This window comes from Dermochelys coriacea, chromosome 12, assembly GCF_009764565.3.
Source record: "Dermochelys coriacea isolate rDerCor1 chromosome 12, rDerCor1.pri.v4, whole genome shotgun sequence".
Classification (NCBI taxonomy): domain Eukaryota; kingdom Metazoa; phylum Chordata; order Testudines; family Dermochelyidae; genus Dermochelys; species Dermochelys coriacea.
The window spans coordinates 15,263,115-15,290,514 of record NC_050079.1 but is presented as its reverse complement, the minus strand read 5'-3'; the positions used below and the strand labels follow the sequence as shown (position 1 = coordinate 15,290,514).

General features: G+C 37.6%; 1 long non-coding RNA gene across 2 annotated transcripts in view; it reads right to left on the bottom strand.

Annotated features, from left to right (window-relative positions):
- LOC119841303 overlaps positions 1 to 27,400 on the bottom strand; it is a 338,866-nt gene that overhangs the window by 79,766 nt on the left and 231,700 nt on the right. The window contains exon 4 of one of the 2 annotated variants that reach the window (XR_006275070.1): positions 2,099 to 2,250. The exons of the other annotated variant lie outside the window; for it this stretch is intronic. This is a non-coding gene — a long non-coding RNA (uncharacterized LOC119841303). Of the gene's footprint in view, positions 1 to 2,098; positions 2,251 to 27,400 lie in introns of those variants that run through there. 2 annotated transcript variants of the gene reach the window in all.

Sequence of the window (27,400 nt, the reverse complement as noted above, 5' to 3'; positions counted from 1 at the left end):
CCTCAGCCCTTTTAAAACATCTACTTTTATAATTTTTGTACTATCATATCAGAGAATCATTTACCACCAACCAGTAAGCCTTTGAGGACCAGTACAATGATTTTCAGATGTAAGGAATCTCCTTGACAAAGCACTGCTGTAAGTAATCAATGAAATGAACTCGGATGCATCTCTGAAATGCACCACTGAAATGGACTCGGATGCATCTCTCTTGTGGCTTACTATAGGCATCAATGATGCCAATTTTACCTACATCCATTGAACTGACAGTGGTAAAAGGGATTCATGAAGCTCACATTTGCTCATCTTCCCAGGGTCCAGGTATTGCCTTAAGGTATTCAGTACTAATGCCCTCATTTTATAAGATTAACTTCCAAATCATAAGTAAAACTGAGATTTACTTTATACATCTGCAAGCTAGTATGACTAATCATACTGTGAACATTAAGTTGGATAAAATGGCCCAGGTATAGGTTATGACAATCTGAACACGTGTCAATTAAGGGTTGTACTGGGATCTAAAAATAATGTCAGCAAAATAATACAGAAATAGTTAACATGGGATATGTGATAAATTAATAAAACCAATTTAATTTCTTTTACAGTGAGAAAACGTTGACTTAAAATCTCGTTTTATGGCAATATCAAAGTCGCCCTGAGCTAGTGGTTTCTTGGGCTGACATGGTTAAGGCATGTCGGTTTCATAGGTAGCAGTACACCACGGAGTGATGTGGTCAGCAACATGTCTGACTGCCTTTGACTGCCCTAACCCAATAGATTAGATAACTATTTTACAGCTAGGTGAACTAGAGGTGGCCGTTCAGTGTGAGATTGAGCATCACTTGAATACAACACCTTCAGGATTATTGTTGAGCACCTTAACCACTCAGCCTCTGCACTTCACATGGGAGGTTACAAGAGCAACTCATACTTTTTACTCCTTGTCACTGCGGCAAGACTATATTTCTCTGTTTCAGTCAGTACAGTAGCTGTACAATCTGTCTCCTATGACACTTTTTTACATTAAAATATTCTGTGGTGGGACTGGGTGACTCAAACATCTGGTAGTGGACTATCAAGCCTTTTACCTCTAAACCGTAATGTACAGTAAGCACACAGGAACACAGCTCGTCAAAATTCAACATTTCTGTTTCACAGGAAATTTCAACATTTCAAAATCTGTTTTCATTCCAATTTGGAACAAACCATTCTGTACTGTTATGCGGATAATGGACTTAAGCCTTCAGAACTATCAATCTGGAACTCACAAACACTAATTCATGAAAATTAATTAATATGCAGATGAGAGAAGTTGGCCCACTGCATTTAAAGTCCACCCAAACTCTACGATTGAAATCTGACAGTGAAATGGAACTTTTTTAAGGCCTGTGTTTGATGTGCATGGAAAAAGCCTTGTCCACATAATGATCAAGAAAGTTCAAGAACGAGGTAGGTGTCTATGTACTTGACCTTCAGCACCAGAGTCCTCAAAACCAGAAAGCACTTACAGTCTCTTAAGAACCAATAACCAATTCTCGTTATTAACAATGGACCTGAAGGGTTAAATGAGTAACTGAAGTTAAAGAATATGAGGATTTATATTGTTCAGTAAACAAAACATCTGTATTAGTCAAGCTGTTCAAACTAACAGGTATGTGAGGAAACAGTTTGCAGCTATCTAGCACATTTATATGTGGCACACCATTTTCTCTGAAGTGCCACATAGAAACAGCCAAGTTGATTCTCCTTTATGTTCATTTTTGTACACAAATGTGTGTGGGTGTGAGTGTTCAAACACAGTTAAGGGACTTAATGATGGGTATCTGATCATTTGGGGACTGATTCTGGGCCACTGAAGTCAGCGGCAATTTTGTCACTGATTTCAGTGGGAACAGGACTGGAACCTTAGTTGGACATTTCACCATTTCACTAGCAGAAGGAAATGTTTTTACATCCTCAGATTGAGCTCCCTGGAAAGATAACTAAGCATTTTGATAGCTACATAAGTAGAACTGGAGGTGTTTGGTTACCAGGCTTTTTTCTTCAGCACCCGAGGGCAAAGAGCAGCTGTTAATGACACACTTACCGGAAAGAAGGTTAAGACTGTTGACACTGAACTATTGGCAGTATTACACTTCAACACTTGGCCTGCTCTGACTCAATATATTTATGCCAGTTCATGTTTTGCAGCTTCTCCGAGAGCTGAAATTTAGACATCTGTAGGCAAGAGGGGAGGAACTGATGAATCACCTAAAAAAAATGAAATACATCTTTGTTTCTCTGATTTCAATAATACATGGAGCCCTGAAATTGGAATGTGTTAATTACAGGTGTTTCCAAGCAAACTATATCTTGTGGGATGTACGTGTAGCTCTACTGAGCATGTTAACAATATGCACAAAGTAGACACTCACAATAGTCTGAACCTGAAGGAATATTTAGAGTTGAAAGACAACAATTTATGTGAGCTGAAATCATAATTAAAATGTAATAGAAACGAACTCTTTCTCCAAAAGAATAACTTAAATTCAAAATAAAAGATCATCACACTCCCATCTGCTCTTCTTATCAGCAGCATCTAACTTTATTGCTGGAACAAAACGCCCTTTCTACTAAAGTATATAGCTAATCTTTAGCTACAAATAAGCTGTAGAAAATGGGGGAGGAGAATAGTAACCTTTTATATACACTAGTCCTTTCAAACAAGCACGTGCTTTCATTTCATACTGTGCTTCCTTCTCATATGTCTGTGATTAAAAATATTCTCCAAAACAACACCAATCCCCTCTCCCCCCCACCATATTTATAAAACCCCAAGCCCATTTCCCATCACCTTCATCATCTTCCTACAGGAAGGAAATGGGCAGCATTAGCCACATAAAACAATAAGTATGTCTAGCTGCAAAGAATCTAATGCTTTGCAAAAATGAGGCTGATGGAGCGTGTGCTCTGTTCTCCTCTTTAGAATGTTTTACTGGGAAAGACTATTCGGCTTCACTCATTTATACAACAGCTGACATGCAACAAAACATACAGTTACATAGCCACAATCTCATATTATGGAGAGGAGGAAGTGCAATAATGTGGACATCCACCTCCACAGCACACAGGCACTATAGACAAGAGGGATGGCAGGATAGGGGGCCTGGGCAAAGGGTCATTGCCCGACCTCTCCTCCTCCCCCCACTTCAACACACACTTTTGAGAATCTGAAGTAGTCAGGCCAAGTTTGGATGGCTTTGCAACCTTGTGCACAAGGTCACACCACCACTCACATTTGGTCTGGATGGAGAGGCAGCCAAGCCAAATTTGAGCGAGTGATGCTGTGACCTGTACACAAAGGATTGCAACTGCACTCAAATCTGGCCCATTTTGGGTTCCTTGACGGTTGCCCCGCTACCCCTATTTTTGCAGTCCTTTTGGTGCCCATGTTACAAGCAGGAAACCTGCAAGCTTCAGGGCCCACGGGAGCTCCCAGCTTATACATCATCTTTAAAGAAGATGCAGCATTTACTCCCTTCTGCAGATGATCAGCTATGGGTCTGCCACCTTCCCACTGCATTTTTGCACAGTCTAGTTCCTTTAGTCCTATGGGTGAGATCCTCAGAAAGGGTAAATCAGAATCGTTTCACTGAAGTCAACGGAGCTATGCCAGTTTACATCAGCAGAGGATCTGGCTCAAAGACTTGATCAGAGATTTGACATAATCTGGTCTACGAGAAATATTACAAAGTTTATGATGGAAAATCATTGCCCCATCATGAATTGAAAAAGTGATTGACAGTGGTATGCACATGAAATATATTTTTCACTCTAAACTATAAAAGTCTTCCACAATTTTACATCCAATCCATCTTAAATCCATCAAGCTGGCTAGTATGTTGCAGGTCTCACAGGTCTCTGGGTTCATAGAATTTTGCAATCTACCATATGTTAAGTGGCATGAGCCAAATCAGAACCTATCACCCTCATCTGAAAGTTTATTTTCAGAAGAAAAATAAAATTAAGAAAAAGATGGGGCGGGGGAGAGGATAGTAGAAATTCCTTCCATCAATAACCATGGGACAGGTTATAATTGGTAATATTTTTTCAGAAAGCTTAGTTTCAATTGATGACCAGTGCTTACCGGTAGTGGAAGGGCCGAGTGAGGCAGCTGGCTTCAGCAAAATGTTATTGAGTATGCTCAATCATGTGAGCATGCTCAGTACAAGCCAAGCAGCAAATCTGGTGGGCACGTGACTCCGCAGCCCCCCCCCCCCCCGCCCCCATACATATATGATGCGTGGCCTACAGAACGTTTGGTATGAGTTAACACTGGAAAATATTAGAAATCAGTGGTGTGAAGGTGCTTAAAGATTTTCTCCTCTCTGCATGATGCAGTAAGAAAAACAAAGAAAGCAGGAAATGCCTTGGAAGTTAAATTATAGAAGTCATTGCACTAATGACATTTTAGTACTAGAACAGAATATTTCTGGGAGAATCTGACATTTGATGGACAGCCACTACAAAACAATCATACAAAGTTTATGCTTCAGATAAACAGCAGAAAGCAGCCAGCCAGACAGCCAGCATTTAGAAGTCTTCTGGGAGTCTACCATAGACAGTGACACCATGATTAGAGAGCCCTGTTCATAGTATTGGCAATACAATTTGGAATCATGGATAAAAAGAGAGCTGAAAAGAATCCTGTTGAAAACCTTGCTAAACAAATATGATGAAACTTTTGTCTCTGTCATGGTGCTCAGCCTGGAAAAATAAAAATATGATTGTTTGAAACTTCTCTCTCTCTTTTTTCAACTGGGAGCAATGGCAAGTGAGGATCTGGCAATACCCACCACCCAGTCTGAGCTCTTATCTATCAGTGAGACTAGCAGAACTAGTTCTTTTATAATTCAAACTTCTTGCATTACTAGTGCTAAGAAGGTTTTAAGTCAGAAGCCAACATTTTTGAACCTAGAGGCCTAGAGTTAGGCTCCTAAATCCATTTGTGGCACCTAAATAAATGTGGCTTGATTTTCAAAGGTGCTCAGCACCAGCAGCAAAAGTTGGTCAGTTCCTCTAAAAATCAGGCCAAACTTATATTGAAGTGTCTAAATCTGAATTTATGAGTCCTATTTTAGGCACCCTCGTTTGAAAATGGTGGCCAGAATACACCCATGAAAGGGCGTCAAAGGCTGTAGCGGCTGTCAAAAAAGCTAATAGAACGCTGGGAATAATTAAGAAAGGGATAGATAATAGGACATAAAATATCATGTTGCCTCTATATAAATCCATGGTACGCCACATCTTGAATACTGTGTGCAGATGTCATCACCCCATCACAAAAAAAGATATATTGGGATTGGAAAAGATTCAGAAAAGGGCAACAAAAATTATTAGGTGTATGGAACGGCTTCTGGAGAGATTAATAAGACTGGGACTTTTCAGCTTGGAAAAGAGACGGCTAAGGGGAGATATGATTGAGGTCTATAAAATCATGACTGGCATAGAGAAAGTAGATAAGGAAGTGTTGTGTTATGAGAAGTAGTAAACAAGAACTAGGGGTCACCAAGTGAAATTAATAGGCAGCAGGTTTAAAACAAATAAAAGGAAGTATTTCTTCACACACAGCACAGTAAATCTGTGGAAGTCCTTGCCAGAAGATGTTGTGAAGGCCAAGACTATAACAGGTTTCAAAAAAGAACTAGATAAATTCATGGAGAATAGGTCCATCAATGGCTATTAGCCAGGATGGGCAGGAATGATATCCCTGGCCTCTGTTTGTCAGAAGCTGGGAATGAGCGACAGGGGACGGATCACTTGATGATTACCTATTCTGTTCATTCCCTCTAGGGCACCTGGTACTGGGCACTGTCGGAAGACAGGATACTGGGCTAGATGGACCCTTGGTCTGACCCAGTAAGGCCATTCTTATGTTCTTATCTATAGCGGTTGCAGATTTCCCTGAAACTATTGTTTCCCACCTATCCAACACACACAGGTTACTGGAAAAGACAAACGCCTATTGATATAATGAATTTGGCTAACAATTATTTCATCCCAGTCTCCACAATAGCTGACAAACTACTGAGACAGAGGTGTGTAACAGAATGGATGGATAAACCAATGAAAAAGTGTGGCTGAACTTGCAAATGAAGTTTGGAAAATGCAATAGGGCAAGCCTGCTACTCTGACAGAACAATCTGAAGGGATTACTTTACAGATAACAATAGAGATTAACAGAAAAGCATTTTTTCATGGAAACAACCACAACTGATTCTTTAGGCACTGTTTGACTAGCAGGCATTTAGCAGTGCTGTTATGCAATTTCTGTACAATTTCAACAGTATTTCAGGACTTTCTCTGCTGGACAAACATAGGAAGAGCATGGATATGCATTAATGGGGGGCAGAAGGAGACCAGAGTTTTTCTAATTTCCAGAAAGGGTATGAGTTTGAATTCTGACCCGAGGTTTAGGTCAAATAAGATGTTACTTTATCAAAACCAGTCCAACAATGCCCAGGCCCTGCTCCTCGACTGCAGCCAAAAAGTGCTAGGCACAACTCCAGAGGTTCCCTTTACTCAGCATCTCCCCACCCCCAAACCTGGACCATCTGGGCATAGGTTCAGTCCCCAGTCTAAATCAGAGCAGCCATCAGTTACGGGATCATTACAGCAGTCCGGGATTGCAGAGGTACAGGGAAGCTCCAGCCACACCCCTTTTTCCTTAGCTACCCTTTCTCTGTGGCATCATTGTGCAGCGATGCCACTGAAGTCGTTACACCTTTGGTGTAAAGTTGTTCAGAAGGACCCGCATGTGATCAATTCTCTGTTTCTTTAAAGGATGCACCGAAGAGTTTTTATTCATCTCGAAGATGAAAAATCCACCATGTTTTATGACAACTTCTGTGAAGCTAATTCCTTCCTAAATAAAGGGCACTACTGTGTGCAATGGTTCTCTTGCAACTTGCAAGCTAACTATCCATCCAGGTTAATTTATAATGTACTGAATTCTTGGTAAAACAAACACATGCAAGTACATTTGTATGTTAAAAAATATCCAGCCAGTTTCCATCTATCCTATGGTGTTGCACAATTGTGTTCTTAGTTACAAAATTCGCTATTGTAAATTACAAATGCAAGCAGTAATTTACGAGTCATAAATTAATCTTTAACCAAAAGCTCAAACTTACATTGACACACAGAACACTTAAGAACAACTTGAATAATTAATTTGCCAGGCTATCACTTTGGACTTGCAAACATTTTATGCTTTTGGCTTGCAAAAAATGAGCATCTGCTAAAAGAGGATCTGGTCTCTCATGAAGGAATGCTTGATTAGCCCTTTCACCTGATTGCATTTTTAATCCTAATGCTTCTGGAGGTTTAAGGGATTAATAGAACAATTTGTTATTGTTTGTTATTTCTGTTTTACTCCATTAACCGAGCTTACTGCTATTATCATTATTACTTCAAACAGCATGAAGTACACATATATTTTAATCAATAAACCTGTTCTTGACAATCAAGTACAGCATAGTGTTATAATGCCATGAGCCATAAAAAGGCAACGTCCATTGCAGCAGAACTTTGTGTTAGAAAGTTACATCAGCAGCAAATTTTAACCACAACCTACTTAAAACGGGATTATTTGCATTAGAGTAACCTTAAATTAAGACACCGTATTCCTTTTTTTGTTGTTGTTGTTCAAATAGGCCAGCATCTTTCATTTGCATAGGGAATTTCTGCAAGTGAAAACTAGCATTGAACTACCTTTTGCCTTCTCGTAGATGTCTGACTCATGCTCTATCCTCAAGTTAGCCATCACACTTTTTTCAATGAATAAAAGCAAGTAGCCGTTTCCGCACTTCTCAGTGGAGAGATAGGCTGCTTGCTGGGGGGAAGGAAGTGATTAACACGAAAGAATAATGAATGACCATTCAATTTACTGTGATTGCAACCACAAGGTAGTCGTTTGAATACTTTGAATTTAGATATACCCCATCTAAAGAGCTGCACTTAATTCTAGCCTACTGTGATTGCAGTATGCAAATAGCTTTTGCAGGAGGCAACAGGATGAAGTAAAAATATGCCACAGACAACTGTCCAATGTACAGCACATACTGTATGCAATTCACCTCAGTGAAAACTATTTGTAATATAACATTTTAAAAATGGAATTGTTTTAAAATGAAAATCATGTCATAAGGTTTTATTTTCTGTGGATATTTTAAAGTAATTAGCTACATTTTTTTAAAAAAATGATGCACACCATGAAGGTTACTTAAAATTAAGGCTCCGGCTAGTTGACAAAATATCACCTAGCTCTCTATTGCCCCTATCTACACACTTCCATCAGCAGTCTTACTTCCATCATCTCTAGTGGAGCTAAGCATCGTTCAAATGCATTAAAGATGATCGAATATACTCAAAGTCCGCATATTTCATAAAGCTGGTCCATATTTTTTAATTTGAAATTTTGTATCATAATTGTATTTAAATAAATGGGGGAATGAAAATATTTTCAGGGTTTTTTTTGTGGGGGGGAGGGTTAGAACAAGATTTACAGCTGGTTGAAATGTATCAGATTTCAAAATGATGAAATTTTTCAACATTTAAAAATGTTTACTCTCCCACCCAAAAAATAAATAAATGGGAAAATATTTGGAAGTTTTTATGATTTTTTTCCCTCCTGTTTTTCTATTGGATCTAGAATTTCAACAGTTTTACTTTTATGTTAGATGAAAAAGCTTATCATCCTGTCTGTTGCTGTTTCACTTTCATTTCTGAACAACATACCAAGCCGCACAGCATGCCTTCCAGGACGACGACTGGAAAAAGTATGATGTCAGAGACAGAAACACCTTAGATTATTTATTCTTGGTCTGGATCGGTCTCACTGAGATGCAGTTGCTAAGATTCCAGAGCTAACATTCTCCCTACAGCTCAGTGGCCACCATTACAGCTGCTGTAAAACTATTTGACTGCAAATACTTAGATGAAAAATAGGACACACTAATGGTTTCAGTTTTGCAGATTTCACCATTGGCCACTTTCCAGCCAAAGTTTGTCATGATAGCAACAGTACTGCCAACCCGAAAGACGCAAAAGTTATGAGTTAGACTGCCTCAAAAAAAATCACAAGATTGGGTCAAAAATCACTTTTAAAAAGATTATATTGTAGTTTTGGACTATCTTTTGATTTTTGAACTCTCCCCACCCCCAGGATTTGTGTGACAATTCACGTCACCAACTCTCCCAGATGTAGAGAGTATGGTGATTTTATTTCCCCGCTCTGCAAGCCCTCTGCCCTCATCAATTCTGCTCCCCCAGTCCACATCAAATCTGTTCATCCCTATGACATACTTTTGCCCTGAATTCACCTCTTGCACACGATGGCAATTATTGTCCTGATAAAATACGTGTGGCAACACTGTACACAAAGTTATAAGATTCCACTGTTTAGTGTTACTAAAACACGTTCCAAGTCTGTGGAGTGTCCAAACCAGGTCCACAGAGACAAAGGGCAAGCTAAGTCCTCCGCCAGGTGGAAGCAAGGTCAGTGGGCTATTACCAGCTAAGTGGCTATTCAATGGCAGGAAAAGGGGCATGGAAGAAAATCTACTTCTTAGCAAAGAAACAGCATGGGGTTACTGTACACACAGTCTGCCTGGCACCATACTCCCAGCTGAAGATACTTCTCAAAAGGGAGGACAAGACTATAAAAAGAAGAATCCCAATGGACGCCACCCATCCACCACCACCACCCCATCCATTGATTCACTGCAAGAGAAGGAACAAAGGAAGCAGGTATTACACAGGAGTAGTCGTCCTGGCCTAAGAAGTTCGGCCAGTAAGACTGTTGAGAGAAAAACTTTACTTTGAATATAACATAGTTTGTTAAGTTAGGCATTAGTTGCATTTTATCTTTATTTTTCTTGTAACCATTTCTGACTATTATGGCTCATTACCTGTATTTGCTTAAAATCGCTCTATTTGTAGTTAATAAACTTGTTTTATTGTTTTATCCAAGTCAGTGTGTTTGAATTGAACTATATCGAAAAAGCTCCATTTGGGGTAAGAAGATTTGTGCACATCATTTCTATTAATGAAATGATGGACTTTAGATAAAGCTTGTATTGTTCAGGAGAGGGCTGGCCAGTACAGTACATACATTTCCTGCAGTGTAATTCAGGCTGGTAAGAGCAGAGATGTGACTGGCAGGCTGCATGTACATACAGACCAAGCTGGGAGTGACTTACACACTGACTGGAGGCTACAGCAGCAAAGCAGAGTAAAGGGCACCCCAGGTTATAGGGCAGGAGTGGCACAACTACACTGCAGTCTAGATTGTACTCTGGATATGCCATACACCCCCCACCCACCAGGTTCACTTTGGCTCCTCCTGCAGCTCCAGGGGTTCTTCACCCCCTCTCCCCAGTACTGGAAAGCTGCAGCAGGGTCCCCTTCTCCCACTTCCAGGTTGGGAGGCAGTTGAAGGGGTTCTTCACCTCCCTCTCCCCCTTCCCAGTCTGGGTGTTGCAGGGAGGAAGAGAAACAGAGGAACTGTCCTGTGCTCACAGGAGGAGTAGGGGAAGGAAAGAAAGGAGAATGGAGTTGGCTCCTGAGGCAGCCCTGATTGGCTGCTCTTCCCCAGATGGCAGGGAAGCAGGGAAGGCAGCCAATCAGAGGGCCTCCTCCACGCCCCCACCAAGCAGGGCTGAAATCTGGTAGCTGGATGGAGCTTCTTGTGTCATTACAAGACTATCTCCAGCCCTGGCTGACATCCGTTGAGCCATGGAAAAATTACAGGGGTGAATGAGTTTTAAACAATTGGTTTAGTACCTTAATGTTCCTAAACCCATATTAGGAAGTGGGCCATTGTTCTTTGGCCACTCATATGAAAGGATTACCAACAACCTCTAGAGATTCCACTATCAGCTTTCTTTTCTATCCTGCTCTAATATGAAACCATTTCTCAAGTGTCAGATTTTCCAGCAAAAGTTCTTCATTGCTATCATGTCGTCATAAACACAAACCTTGCAAGTTTCACAACAAAGCGTACTGTCCCTTTTGATCTGCTGTACAGTTCCGTCTGTTACCAGTATGAAGAATAAAACTGCACAATATGAAGATTTTCTCCCCAACACAGATCCAGTATAAAGTGGAAAACAAACAAATGCACCCTTTTCTTTATGGTTACGAAACAAGGTTATGAAAACTATTGTCCCCACGTTTGGAATTCTATTGACAAATTAAAACGCGTTGGATGTGACTAGCCTAAAACAAAATCAGGGTCCTGATTTTCAGAAATGCTGAGGACAACTCAATTTTAAATCAGTGGGAACTGCAGATGCTCATGCTCAGCACTTCTGAAAATCAGGCTCTAAGTGTATTTAAAAATGGTTATATTTACTATTCACTGCTGCATAATTCAAATAGATGTGATAACAATAATGACATAAAATCTCATGGAACTATTTTTGTTTTTTCACAATATTCTTCCAAAGTATCTATTAAGTTTACAGTATTGACCAAATCCCCAGAAGTTCTCCCAATTGATAAAAGGGGGTATTATTAATCTCTCACAAGAGGAAGCAAAAAAAAAAAAACAAGGGAGAGGTGATTGGAAAGTAAGAAGGCACCTGGATTTCTGCTTGATAGATGTTTGCTGTTGAAATAATCTGTTCAAATTTAATGAGCGGTTACATCATCAAGAACATTCTCTGCCATCATTTCACAGTAGCCAATCTTAACTTTTTAGAGCTTTTTTGAGTATTGAATTCAAAGTTATTGTGCAGAGAAAACAGGTAAAAATGGCTTATAGAGATTATAGAGATGGTACAAAAGCTGCAGAGGGAAGAGACTCAGAGATCTTAATAGGAGATACCACCCCCCCCCAATGCTTTTTTATTGCTAAATGGCAAGTTTTGGTTCTGATGAAAGGATGAAAACCAGCCAAGAAGGTATAGAACATTTTTAAAACATTACTTTTTAACAATGACAAAAAACAGAATGGTTTTAATATCCATATGTTATGAAGTCCATTTTTTATTTAGGGAAATCTATTTTAAATTAAACATCATAAGGCCATGAGCCATAACAAACAATATTTTTCCATATGTTCTGAATTATTACAAAGAAAACTGTTTCCCTTCCTCCCCCTCCTTAGGACTGCCTTAATATACATGTGTATTTGTGTCTGTCTTTTCAAGCTGAATGATGGAAACCACTACACGCCATTGTGTTAACTAATGGAAACATACCAGAAAGGATGTGTTCCCTTGGGGTACTTTATATCCCACATCTTTCACCAGCCCATTTCCCATATAATCCCCTTCTTTCAGAAGCTCCCCACAGCAAACCCCCAGTGATGATGACCATCAATCCAGATGATGTGGAAAGTTGCTATAATTTCTTTCATCTGTTGTTTTCCTGTGTTCATGTGCTGTATGGTTTGATGGCAAGTTCCCTATACCAGGTGCTAAGAAATGGAAACTCATTCCGTGTGTGTGTGTGTGTGTGTGTGTGTGTGTGTGTGTGTGTGTGTGTACACACAGACAGACATGAGAGGACTGACCTGCTTAAGGTTGGCAGGAGAATTACAGACTCCCTCCCTCTAACTTGTTCAGCAGCAATGCGCATAATTACTTTTGAAGACCAACTTTTGTTCTGCAGCCTTTGCAGTGCAGAATATCACTGAAATTATCAATGCAAGGGAACACTGTTGGAGTTTTTAAACGTCTGGAAACACCAATGATGGAACTGCTTTGGGATTTCTTTGCATTTTTTTTAAATATAATGTGCAGAAGTTTTGAGGGCTGAGTTAATGGCTACTACAGGTGCTCATATCCATGACTGCGCACATCTAATACTTTACAAGACTGCAGTGTTAAAGTGAAAATAGTAAGCATCACTCACATTGGGCTGCCCTACAAGTGGTATTTAGCTGCCATGGAACTTTCAGAAAGAGAAAATAATTTCAGGGCTTTTTAGTGGAGCCCACGGAGCAGCTCCAGAGCAGTGGAGCTGCAGGTTTTTGCCTGGAGCTGGAGTGGAGCTGGAGAACAACTCCAAAACCCTGAATAATTTCAATAAATTAAGGCTAAGTAACAACTAAGCATACAGCAAACATGCTATATACTAGTTCTGCCACTGCTTCACTTAATACAGCTCCTAGTACTCTTTCAAGAAGTTCAATTTAGTACAAACAGAAAGCCACAGTGTTTAAGGTGGAATTCCAGATATATTTATTTATTTTAAAGAGGCTGGAAGTGAAATTTACAGTAGGAGTGTCTGATGCCAGCCCTGGTGCTGGATAACTAAAGTTATTATGCAAAAGGGCAATTAACAAAAGTCTCAAAAGCCAAAACATGCAAGACATTTAAAGTAAAACTTAGTGGAATTTACGCAAAGACATTTCTGGATTGCTCTGAATTTCATATAAACAAACAGAGCAAATGTGTTGTTTTATGAAATTTACATTAAAATTAAATATATTTATATGTTCAGTGTGGGGAGAGGGTGAAACATTACTGAGAATCCTATCTTGCCGGAACATGCTGTAGGATACATATTAGGCTACTATATTGATAATGGTGGCTACTTATGTGAAAGCAACCTTGATTTCTTGGGAAAACCTGGAACATATTGATAAATTACAGAGATGTAATTGTGCCTTAGTAGTTAAGGCCCCAACCAGCCTTTCATCCCTAATTAGGGTGACCAGATAGCAAGTGTGAAAAATCGGGACGGGGATGGCAGGTAATTGTGCAGAGAAAATAGGTAATTTGGTAATTGGCAACTATATAAGAAAAAGCCCCAAATATCAGGACTGTCCCTATAAAATCGGGACATCTGGTCATCCTATCCCTAATCTTATCTGTTTGTTTTCCCTGAGACTCTTGTCTAAAAGAGTTAGAGCAGAAGATGAAAATTGAAACTTCCTTTGTTTCGTCATTTGCTCTGTCACTGATTCTCTGTGAGGCTTCAGACAATTTGCTTAGTCCCTTGACGTCTCAGTTATCCTTCTGCAAAATGATAGCATTATAGGAGTGTTGTGAACTTTAATTTACCAATAAAAATGAACAGATAATTTGTAGTGACTCATTAAACTGAATTTACCTCTTTTCTATTTATTTACTGTCCCTCAATTTACAATTTTCTTTCAAAATACTTGCAGAATATTTTTTTTTCAAAAAATTATTGATTTTTAGATTGTTTGCAGCAGTCCTTTGCATCAGATACTTGAAAATATGAGCAGTGATGGTTACTTTTGATTGGACACAATTTTGATGGTTCCCTCTTAGAATCAGGTTTCTGGTGCAAACTCAAATTCATTTACAAATTCAAAATTTACTTCCTGTGAGTATTCTCAAATATCTGCATGAACTTTGCTGTTTATATGACTATTTCTTCCACTATACATGTTTGCTAGAATATTCATGGAACTAGTGTGCAAAACTGGCAAGCATACTGTCAAAGACACTTCATTTAAAAAAATAAAATAGGATACTTTTTGCAGAATTCATCTATCTCCGTTAACTAAATATTCATAAAAAGTTTGAGAGATTCTGTTCAAGTGCAATAAGTACTATTAATGTTTAAACAATCAGGTTTTAAATATCTAGATGGGGGCCAGATTGTTCCAACTTCCTTTTCATACTACTCATACTACTAAAGATCCAGATTTGACACCATTACTCATATTGACTAATACCTTACTTCATGAGTAATTCAACTGAAGTCAATCAAAAAGTTTACATAGAGTAAAGTACTAGTCAATGTAAATAAGAATGGCAGTATCAGCCCCTAACTTAAAGGCTTAGTAACAATGGGACAAATCTGGAAGATTCTATGTCAACTCTTAGGCAAACTCCTAACTAAAGATCAAGTTAAAATTGAGGATTATGACATAAGGAGAATTCCCCAGTGAAGTCACCACAAAGCATATTGCCTCTTCTTTAGGTCAACAGGAGCTCGGCTTAAAGTCAATGGCACAATCAAGCCTTAAATGTGGAGTCTAAGATATGTCCATTAAGAGTATATTTATTAGCCAGTTCAACCAAGATATCTATTTCCTTGGCAAGGAAAGTTCAATAGTCAAATGGTTATTCTTATTATTGATCTCTGGAGCATGTAAAAAAAAATTAAGAGAAAAAAACCTAGTCACACTAACCAGGAAATCTTCCTTATCTCACTCTCTATAGTTTGGTGTCTCATAATATGAACTTTTCACAGATGACTATAAAATGTAACCAAGCCATCTTCCCACACTGACGTTTCCCTAAGCCAAACATATTTTAACCTCATTCAGCCCCCTCCAACAAATAAGCTGTTTTGAAAATGATTTCCAGGGCGATGCCTGTTGCCATAGAGATGACATTAAATGAAAAGGACAAAAAATATAGAGGGTGATAAACTGCATGCTTGGATGACACACTTGACTTCCAAGCTTGTGTTCAAACCAGGAATACATGCCAAGATTTTTATGAAAGACAAAATTAAAATGTATCGCTATCAAGCTGTAACTGACAAGGTATTGTGTTGTGGCTGTTAACATAATGCTCCATATATTTATTGTTTGTCATTTTTCTGGCCTTGACAAAGGTCTCTCAGAGTTGTAAATCATACTATTAAATCTGTCCCTGGAAATGGAGGCTGTTTTGGAGAAGAAAAAGAAAACATGCAACTGAATCACTACTTATGGGTTTCTTGTGCATGACAGGTGACCTTAACTATCACATAAGGGATGACACTCAGAGTTTGGCATGTTTACAAGTGTCAGATTGTTGGCTTGTGACCTAATTGTGGGGGGGGAGGGAAACAACAACAATTTTTTTTCCCCCGTGAAGAAGACTGTTTACCTCTGCAATTTACTGTACATTTCATATGGATTAATTTAAATGCTCATAGTTTAATTCACAGGTTTTACAATATTTATTTTCTCAAAACACATGCACCTGTTCAAAAAACTATTTTTTTCTCCTTATTTCTCTTATGTAGTGGGCAAGGATGCTTAGTAACCAAAGCATTCAAAAATTCTCTGTAATTTTTCTATATATTGAGATATAACAGAGTATACATTTTGGCCTCTGCCTACCAAAAACAGAGTTAAAGAAACAGCTGATGAGGTGACCAAGTGCAATCTGAAAATACACAAAATAAGAGAGACAGATTTATCTGAAAGCAGTAACTACGCCCAGGGAAGTTTAAATAAAATTGCACCTGAGGTTGCTGAGAGGGTAGAAAAAAACCCTCTTAATGTTGTCAAATCTTAAAGTTGCAAGAAAAACTAATGCATTTTTACTTAGAGTTACAATACACGGTAAACCTAGTAACTGACAGAACAATGGGTAGATGGTCATTGTTAATAATGTAGTGAACTTCCATTGACTTCAGTGGTGATTCAGACCCTGACAGCATAACTCTAAACTTTCTAAGATACACAGAAAAATGTCGGGCCTGATACAATAAACCACTGAATGTCGGTGAAATAAATGGGATTTCTCTGCATAGTGGGCTTATAGAATTGGGCCCTACACCTGACTGAGTTCTGTAATAAGAACTGTTCTGTTTTTTATAATATGGAAACATAACACAGCACCTCAAATTCTATTTGACCAGTGGGGAGCAAAGGTCGATCCCGGGTATGGCTGGGGACCATTCAAGTCCCTGGCATAAGTAAAAGCACACAAAAGGTTGTTCTAATTTGCAACTAACTGCCTATAGCCCCAAGGAGTTGATCCAGCAGCCAGGGATAGTTAGAGCCCAGAGGTGCTCTAGGCAAGCCTCCTACACCCTGGGTGTGTATTGTACACCTGCTATACCAGCTCTACACAACCCAAAGTTCTCACTAAAAAGCAAACTTCATCTACAGTCTGGTTTCTAGAGCAGAGGGATGAGTTTTGGATAAAGTTCAGAAAATCTTCTGATGAACTTTGAGTACTTATCCACACAATCTGCCAATCCTTTCAAGTTTGTTTCTCAAACCAATCTCCATTCCTCATGTTGGACTACAATCTATTTCCCTTTGTCCTCAAAAAGGGAACTTACACAATGTCTAATATACTATATCCCTCTCTCTGTCTCTCTGTTCATTTATCCATTATCATGCATTTGACTGTCTGGACCAGGTTGAAAACTCTGGTACAACAATGAACTCCAGGACTTTTAGAATAAAGGCCATCTAACTAGACAAATACTGGTGAACAAAAATAACCCGTATCTCTATTTATTTTGAGGCCTAGTCTTCTACCAGGCCCCCTTCCAAGGATACCATATATTGCTCTATAATTCCTGAAGACACCACAGATTTTCATTAATTCTTCAGCTACTCCATTCACTATACCTCTATTTAATCATTCTTTTATTCTTTCCCTTAGCTGCTGTCTGCCATTTAGCATTGCTCTAAAATTAATCAGTCCAGGATAACATTATAGCCACTCACTAACTTTATAATTCTCTCTACTGTTAAATCTATTCACTGCTTTTTACCTGTTAAAATGTCCCCTTTACCCTCTTCACATGAGGGCAAAAATCTCATGAGAAGGGAAGGATGAGTGTTTCTCTCTACACAACAGAGATTGTGGATAAATGAAATGGTAAAGATGGCTTTATGCTGTTAAATGCAAGACTGGTGGTTAATAGAATGTAACTATCCATGATTTAATTGAGATGAGTCCCCAGATATTGTATATATCCTGGGTAGATTATAATGCTAGACTGATTCTGGCATAGTTAGAGTAAGTAGCAGACTATTCGGTAAAGCAGGAGCCTTTTGCAGCACCACCTACTATTGTAGGCTGCCCAGTAATAATCATAAAAGTATTCTGAACTATGCTTTATAAAACTGTATTGAATTGGCTGAGTTCAAATAAGAGATAAGCTGCTCATTGCAGCACAAACTTCAACCAACCAATGCATTTTGCTGCTTACTTTTAAAAGTATGTCCTTGAGTAAACATGAGGAAAAAGAGGTGTAGATTACTAAACTTAGGTTCATTTGTTTTCATATAAAATTAGATGTTCATATTTCATACATAATTCTCTTTACAGAAAACTATTTTCAATAGTTTTCAATTGGTGTAATATGATCAGACGGTCACCTGCATTTATTTCCCTTTCCCAGGCCATTTTAAAAGGGTTGTAAAAGATCTTTTTTTATATGTTTATCTTCAAAATTCTCCTGAGATATAATCCTGAAGTCAGCTTAAGTGCAATTACTACTAAGTTTTCATTTTTAACACAAAAAGCAAATAAAAAGCCACCAATGTAAATCCCTCGCTGCCAACGTGTTCTATATAGATAACATTTTTTCAGACTGGTTTCCTTGTTTAAATCATAATAGGGAGTTGATTTAAAAAACTTCTTGTAGGCTAATGTAAGAGACATGAGCATGGCAGGATCTCTTGTGTTTAATACCATGTTAAAGGCATTCTAACATGTCCCCTTTTTCTCTTTACCTCTGTTCTCCAAAGAAACTGTATTGTTTTCATGTACTATTACTGTATATATAATAATGTATCTAATACGAGTATTATGCCAATCGTAATTCAGAAGGGATTCCTTAATACTATTATAATCTTACAAATATATAACACCTAATGTAACTAATAAGTTATTCTGTGCATTATTGTAACTATTGTAATTCTGTAAGGCCACAGTTGCTTTAATGTTGAGACTATCATAAGCTGAATGGTCTGTGTGATCTCAACATAGCAAATAGTTAATTTAAGACCTAGGCCAGTCAGACTTTCTAAATGGTTTCTTCATCTCCAGAAGAGAAGAGCTTCCACTCCAAAAATGTGTGGTGACATGAAGATGTGACAGAGATGGATGTTATTTTGTGCCTTGCTTATACTTAAAATACATGGTTTCAGAGTAGCAGCCGTGTTAGTCTGTATTCGCAAAAAGAAAAGGAGTACTTGTGGCACCTTAGAGACTAACAAATTTATTAAAGCATAAGCTTTCGTGAGCTACAGCTCACTTCATCGGATGCATTTACATGAATACATGATTCTGAAAGATAAATTAGAAGTTGGAACAGAAAAAGTGAGTTGACCATTTAGTCTTAAAAAATGGTCATCAATGATATCTAGGAATGAATTTGAAATGATCACTGCAGTTACAGAAGTTTGACACAGAAATGTCTTCTAGTCATCAAATTAATTCCTCTGCCAATACAAGATTTTTTCGCTACTCTTATGTAGACCTGCAATGCTTTACAGGATTAATGCAAAGCAATGAGACTATTCATATGAGTGAAACAAACAGTATTTGGTCTTAACTATGATATCGTCTATGGAGGAAATTTACTCTGTGCAAAAGTGCAGCACCAGGTCCATGTATTACTTAAGTCTCACTTAAATGCTCAGCTACTTGAATAATTACTGTAAATGAAATTAATGTAAGTCTAACTGTTAAAACAAATATACAAGTTAAGATGACTAAAGTTGCATTTAAGCTTCCTTTGCTGTAGACCTAACAGAAGCCAATAATTCTGAAACAGCTTCTGAAATCTCACTTCTTTTGTAGTCTAATTGGTTACATCAATAAATTGCTGGCTGAGTGCTTTAAAAGGATGCAGAACAGGAATACAACTACAGCTTTATGGGAAGTGAGGTGTGAGGCCATTAAATGTTTTCAGTGCATCTGAATGTTTTTAATCCTACTGACCAATTAACTAGAATGTATCTTGGTGCAAGTAAAAATAGTAGTCTTGTTGCTAACTATCACAAAATATGTTATCCATGCTATAAAAACCACGTACATTAATAGGTAATTAAGTTTATTTTAAAGTGATGAAATTAACAAACACTAGAATGTTACCTACAAAAAATGTTTATTTGATGGTGATACTTCCATGTTTTTGTGAGCCATAGAAAAGGAAAGAGCAAGGATGAATGAAACAGTGCTAAAGGGAAGGATCTGAACCATTATCCAAAAAGGTTGAGTTAATTTTAAATATACACCCACTAACCCACAGAGACAAAGACACACATACATTTTTACATTACTACACTTTTTGGGTTCTGCCATGACTGAAAGAATGGAAAACCCTGGCCAAACCCAACAAATGGAAATCTTGTGAGAAAGCTGGACTTTGCCAAACTTCCAGGCCAATTTTCATATAACAAAGGTTCTTTTTGGACTTTTATGTGAATCTAAGAGATTCTCAGTTAGTGTAAATTGCCATAGCTACCATGACTTCAGAGCTGTGACAATTTACACCAGTTGAGGATCTCTCATCAAACTTCTAAAATGTTTGGAGCTTGCATGTTGCAAGTACAGAGTACGGTACTTATATCTATCTGAAGCATGGTCAGCAAATTCAGTCTGGTTTGAAGACCTGCTTTGTTGATCCCATTTACTCTTGATGTTCGTTCTAATTTCTAATTTGATTGTGAGATCATCATGCTAACAACATTAGATCAGGGTTCTATTCCCAGCTCTGTGGCCTGTTGGGTGACCTTGGTCAAGTCACTGCATCTCCATGCCTCAGTTTCCCAACTGTAAAATAGGATAATGATACTTACCCCCCTTTATAAAATACTGAGCTCTACAGATGCAAGTGCTATATAAAATATAGATATAATAATTATTATAATCAAAATGAAAACAAACTCAGATATAACATGGCTTGCTAAAATAAGATCAAAGCTATAGTAGCAGCTGAAATATGCACCAGTTTTGAAGGGTCAGATCCGCCAAGACATGGAGGGGCCAAATTTGAAGTCTATAGGAAACCAACCTCCAACCATGTGTTTGCTCTCTAAGACTACTCCAATTCATGCAATGTCAGCTGGCAAGCAAAATCACTCCTTTTTTGTTGTTGTTGCTACTTTAAAGGGTTATTAACAAAGGGAACTGTTTTATGTGGCTATTTTACTGGCCAAGGAACAAATCAAGGGACTGCTTGAGAGATCTGAGCTGAAGTGATTTGGTCTCCATTCTTCATAGGTCTACGATAGACTGTTTTATTATTGTTCATTAAGTAGTTTACATAGTTAAATTAGAGACAGGTCGCTGTCAACCCTGGTAGAGAGGCTCTACTTGCAAAATTTGGATTTGAACTTCTTCAAAGTTCAGGGAAGAGAAGACAGTGTATCTGTTGCTCTGGTTCAGGGTCATGTCTATTTAAAAATCCATATAAATATTTATTGTTTTGTAAACACCTATAATATTTCTTATGATTTATTAGCCTAAACTGGAAGATACTTACATGTGTTCTTAACTGAGTATGAGTCTATTATTAAGGTATGTATTAATAAATAGTATTATTGTTAACATTTGTTTGAGTTTTCATATGAACAAATATGTTTGACCTTTTGGACTCAGATGCTCCCATATTAAAATACCTCTGAAATTTCTAGGAAAAATAATAATATAAACCTTCATCTTATTTAATTTCCAAATGTTTTCCGGGCATTTGGTTTAGCTTCCAAATACTTGACCTAAACCACTGTAAGTATTGGAACTTATTCAGCAAAGCCAAGGTCTAGAGAAGTCGAAGAGACATTAAAACTAGAGGAAAGCAAGTCTCAGACTCTGATAGCATCTCTTCTGAGGACGAATATTCCCCCTCAGATTTTGGAGTAAACAGAACAGCATTGCACCATTTCCTCATCTCTCTGTCCTACAGAGTTAATCAGGTCAATGAGTCACTTTTCACTGTGATGGTGCCCACAAATTTCAATCTAAGTATCAGCTTGACATCTGTGTAAGTTGTTCCACTTTTTAAAGGGGGAAGAGTAAATTTTGGGTGAGGGGGTTCAAGAATTAGTACTTGCATCTGGACCCAAATTTTGCAAATGGATCCTCTCTCTATACTGGGATAAACCAATATCTAAGCTGTAGACATATCTGAATTTTGGAAAGTTTGAAGTTTGTCTCCGGATCAAAAGTCTGCAGCTTGGGCCCATATCTAGAAAAAAGGGAACTCCTCAATCTGCTCCTCTGCCATATTGATCTTTGGGAATTTGGGAATTTGCTGATGCAAAGAAGAGAATTTTGCTAGCAGCAAAATCTCTAAATATTTTCAAATGGCTATTTTAATTTTAAATTACATATTAAATATGTTCTCAATACTATTTACAGTTTTTATATCTTTTTCAGGATATATAGATATATATGACACACATGGTTTATTTAAATGTATCATTTTAGTTTTATATAGAATATGGTTATAGCATAAAGATTATAATATCATTTGACAATGTTAAATTACAAGGCACAAATATGACATGATTTACTACGCATTACAAATTTCAGCTACATAGACATCTATTGAACAAATACTATATAGTACAACAACATATATATATATATATATAGCATATATATGCTGGATAGATCATGGTAGACTGGTAATTGTGCATATTAGGTCCAAAAGTAATTACCGTGAAACCTACACTCTCATTTTGGAGACTGAAATAATCAGGTATGTGCTGTGTAATTACATGGTGATTCAACATGTAAATATCATGTTACCATCAAGGACTTACAGTATCATGTAAATAAAGAGAACTTGTCTGATTATTTGTGCTCCAACTTGAAAAATACTGACTTATTCAAAAGTTTTGAATTATTTTCTAAATTATTTTTACAAACAAAACATGAGCAAATGCAAGAACAAAAGGAGCAAAAAACATATGCCCATCCTAAACTAATATAATCCACTAAAGAGGACACTGCCACACAAATTCTACGGATATCACAAAGTCCTTAGACAAAAAAAAACAGTTACATCATCACAGAAAAATTAGAGAAAACCCCACAAAAATGGCAGTTCACTACTTTTTATTACAATCCACAAGACAATGTTTTGTGCTCCATCTGCTGACTCTATATTATTAATTCCTAGTAATATATTCCAAGAGCTACTGTGACAGCAGAATCTGTGCCACCAATAATGCCCAAACAAAGAAGCCAGTGACACAAAGGGGTCTTAAACCTGCTTCAGTCAGTCAACTGAGCATACCCTCAGCAGGTGGAATGCTAAGCAGTAGCAACTGGCCATAACTGCCTTCTTTCCACCTGCTGCCCCACAAAGGGCACAGAAGACATGTCAGAGTTGAGGAGGAACTCAGAGTAGCCTTTAGGCTGCCCCACAGTTGGGAGAAAAGGAGAGATGGGTTACAGCAAGCTTTTCCCCTCTACTTCAATTCAGCTGCACTGAACTAAACCCAATCACAGTACAATTTTAACATCAGGTTTTAAACATCATGGTCTGGGATCATTGGGCAGATCGCAATTCTGTTCTTCATAAGGATTGGAAAAATAGCAGTCCGTGGAAAAGGATAAAATAGGTAATTATTTTTAAAAATGTACACATTAAGTAGCTGTCCTAATTGCCATCTTTCTAACTCTGACTTCCAACAAAATTAGTCTAGTGGTAATCTCCATTTTTCTTTTGTCCCTGGGGCTACTTTTCCTCCCAGGTCCTTGTTACAGGAATACTACATCTCTGATGCTGCAAACATTTAAACATGTGACTAAACTTTATGTATGTGAGCAGTCCCATGCAGTTCAATAGAGCTACTCACATGTGTGAAGTTTTACTCAAGTGCATAAATGTTTGCAGAATTGGGGTCTAAATGTTGGCAATATGATTAACTTTTATACAGGCAAGGAGCAAATAATAGCTATTAATTTACATATTATTAGTATTACGATGGCAGAGATAATTGCTTTATTCAATGCTCAGCAGCCACATGTATTATAGAAATTTAAGAATCAACCATGCCTGAAAACTTGGAGGCGATAATACAAAGAATAACAGATTCTTAGTTATAGGCGTACAGTCAGTGTGCCATATTTTCCCAAATTATTCACCATGCAGAACAACTGAGTTTGGAAATGAATGATTGCTTCCTGTAGTTGTGGAAATGGACTGAATTAGAGTAGCGATTTATATTACATCTTCAGGAATGTCAGTCACTACTCACTCCTCTCAACCAAATGCTAGACAAGCCATTATGAAGGACTCCACTCCCATCTACAAATCAGAGGTAGAGAGTATCAAAGCATAACAACAGAAGAAGAAAACCCGATGACATTCTGTAGCATTCTCTCCTCATCTTAACTTGCTGCGTTAGAACCTTTACTTACTCCTATTGACAACTGTGAGAACAGGAGGGGACTTTTAGGGTATGCATGTGCACATGTACAGGGAGGTCAGGGAATAGGGAAGGCGCCTAGAAATCAAGGTGGTGGTATAAAAAATAATATAAAAAGTTCATCATCATAATGTACCCAGGCTCTGCATGTGTTTTCCTTGTGTTGTTGCTGTTACATAAAAATTCTGCAAATAGCAGAATGGAACCAACTAGCATTAAAACATGAATGGAGGGATTATAGGCAGAAGCCTACATAACACTGGTTACTCCAAAGCCATGTATGGTGACCAGTTTTACACAGTTGCACATTTGCAAACTGAGAAGAGAATTCATTTCTCTGTTTCTTATTATGCATATGTTCAATACCCAGCTCTATAGGTCTCCATGATGCTACTGTAAAACAAATATTAACAGCAGGAGCCACATGGGAGTTTAATTTCCATATTTATTCCAAGATAAATTTATTTTTCCTTATATACCAAAAACAGTTAAACGGAAAATCTATTTTGGTGAAGAATTATTTTAAGGGAATTTCGTTTTTGTGAACAGTGCAGGATTTTGAAAAAAGGGCATGACATCTAGTAATTAGGCAAGCACAGTTACTATATGCCAGACCACAACAGTGCAAGCTTTCTCCATTTTGCCCTGATAATATGCCTCAGTGGTGATCTAGAAGGACCAGTCTTCATGGCCATTCAAATCTCAGCCTTCTATGCCAACAAGGGTATTTATTGCTTAGTGCCAATTATGGCAGTGGCTTCTGTCTACTAGGAATTGGAAAGAGATTGAAAATTCACTTTGCGCAGGCTGACATACAAAGGTTGGATGGAAACAGATTTCAGTTACCACAGACATAGGCCTGTGAAATAGATGTGAAAGGATCTATCTCACTATCTCCCAGTCAAGATAGGTTTTGACATGTCAATTTTCAGCAGATGTAACGTCCATATTTCTTTCTTCCCTCGGTATACTGAGTTTGTATTAGTCTACTCTGTTCTGTTGGGTGTTACCAAATTTCATTTGATTAGTAGATGCCTATAGTTGCATTATTCTCAACATTAGCTCTAGGGTTCACATTAAACTCCTCTAAGAAAAACGGATTATGATGACAAATAAATATAGGTACTATCATAGCTTCTAGATCTATTAAACAGTACATCAAATCTTCTCAGATGATGAAAGAGCAAATATACTTCTCTTTTTTAGAATGAATTGTAATACTCACAGCAATATTTTAAGATAATTAAAATTCAATGAAACTTTTAACAAATATTACACCAAGTGTTTAAAATGAAGGTATGAACTGAAATTACTAACTCTGTATGGACTGTTTCCGTGCAAAACGACATCCATGGATTAAGCTATACATTTTCTACAGTCAGTAAGAAGGAAATAAAGTCTCTTTTCTTTAAAAAAAGGAAAGGGGAAGGTTAAGGTATTTGAGGTGATTTACTGGACCACCATAAGTTTCTGAATTGAAGTGATCTTTGGTCACCAAGACCACTAATGAGTAATGTCAGAGACTGTTGGAGACTGGAACATATAGGCCTACACTCTGTCTCCTATCAAATGCAGAAAAGCGGTCCCCTGCAAATTTTATGACTGCAGTGTCAAAAGTCTTCCATCCAAATAGCAGTAAATATTCTAATGAAGTCTGGAAGCAAAGCTATTTGTAATTGCTCGGGGCTGAGAATTAAGATAGCCTGTTTCTAGTTAGTCAGTCATTAGAAAGATCTAACATCCATGGTAAATGGTTTCCTGTTCTGAGTACTTAAATCTAGTTTTAGTAAACACAACTTCCTGAACATTTATTTCGTTTCAACGATATACCAATAGGTCAGGTTTTTTTTTATGGTGGCCACTGACTCTTCTCAGAGAATCACCTGAATACAGTTATTTCAAACATATTTCTTTAGTAAACCAAGGGGCCCAATCTGGTAACCACCTACATGTGTGTATTTGTAGGATTGGGCCCCAATACATAACACCAAAATACAGCATAGTAAAAGTAAAAGTATAATCAACATATTGTGGGCATCCAATTGTGAAACATCCTCCATCACTTACTGGGAGTGTTTAAGAAGGATGCGGCAAGGATAGCCGTTATAACCTTTTACCTCTCAGGATAATTTTTATTTGTCATTCTTAAATCATAGTACTAAATCAAAATTACAGCTGTGAAGAAACTCATTGATACTGGTTTGAAGGGATTTGTGCTAATATTTTGTTCAATTTGAAATCTTCTTGGATCTCAACCTATGAGTTTCACTTTGAGTTTCAGCTTCAGGTGTTGACATAATTGAAAACAAACAGCAGACAGAATCTCTGAGTTTTATCTGGTTTCAGCATGAAATCAGTCATACCCAAGTCCCACCATACTGTCCTGTTACTCCTGAAAGTTTAACCAGTATAGCAAACTTTTTAGACAAACCTGGCTGAGTTTTGATTTTGTACTGAAATTTGGTGAGTTTAGAGTATCCATGGCATTAAATATATAATGTCCCTTAGAGGAAGATGTTTCTGGTTCTACACAGAGAAAGATATACACTTTAATTGACCAAACTTTGGACAAAGATTTTAATCAAAATGTAAATTAAAATCTGTTACTTGGATCAGTCCTTGTTAAAAATAACAGAAGTTTGCTTTTATTGACACAGAGCAGCAGTGGAATTAAGTGAACATTGAATGCATAATGTATATCAGCAAGGTTTTCAAAAGCGATGGGTGATTTTGGCTGTCCACTCAGAAAAAGCTTAATGGGACCTGATTTTCAGAAAATGCTGCACCTGAACCTCTTAAAATCAGGCACCTTAAAGTTGTCTCAATTTGAACAGACAAAAATAGAGGAACAAAAAATCTCCAATCAGTACTGAAAATCTTGTCCATCATTTTACTTCTAAAGCACTTAGTGATCATTGGGGAAGAAAGACACTATTATAAATAAGAGACCATTAATCAGAGAAATAACTTTTCAAGGAATTTCATATGCAAATGGTCTCGTTTAAGAGTGAAATTCTCCCTGGTTTAGAAGGAAGTTAACAGTAAAAATATATAGGATTCCTAGCAATGCTAGGTTTGACATTATGCTTAGCCTAACTTTGGTCCCTGTGACAAAATCCAGTCAAAATTTCCCCCTAATTTTCCTGTAATGTTTTTAGACTGGGATTTTCTTTGAATTGCTTAGGCTCCTCGGAAAACACCACCTTAATCTCACATGATACTCAAGATAAGAAAGGTTAAAGCATTCTTTTTACACATTTATTTCCTTATCAAGAAATCATTTACAAATCTTTTAATTAAGCA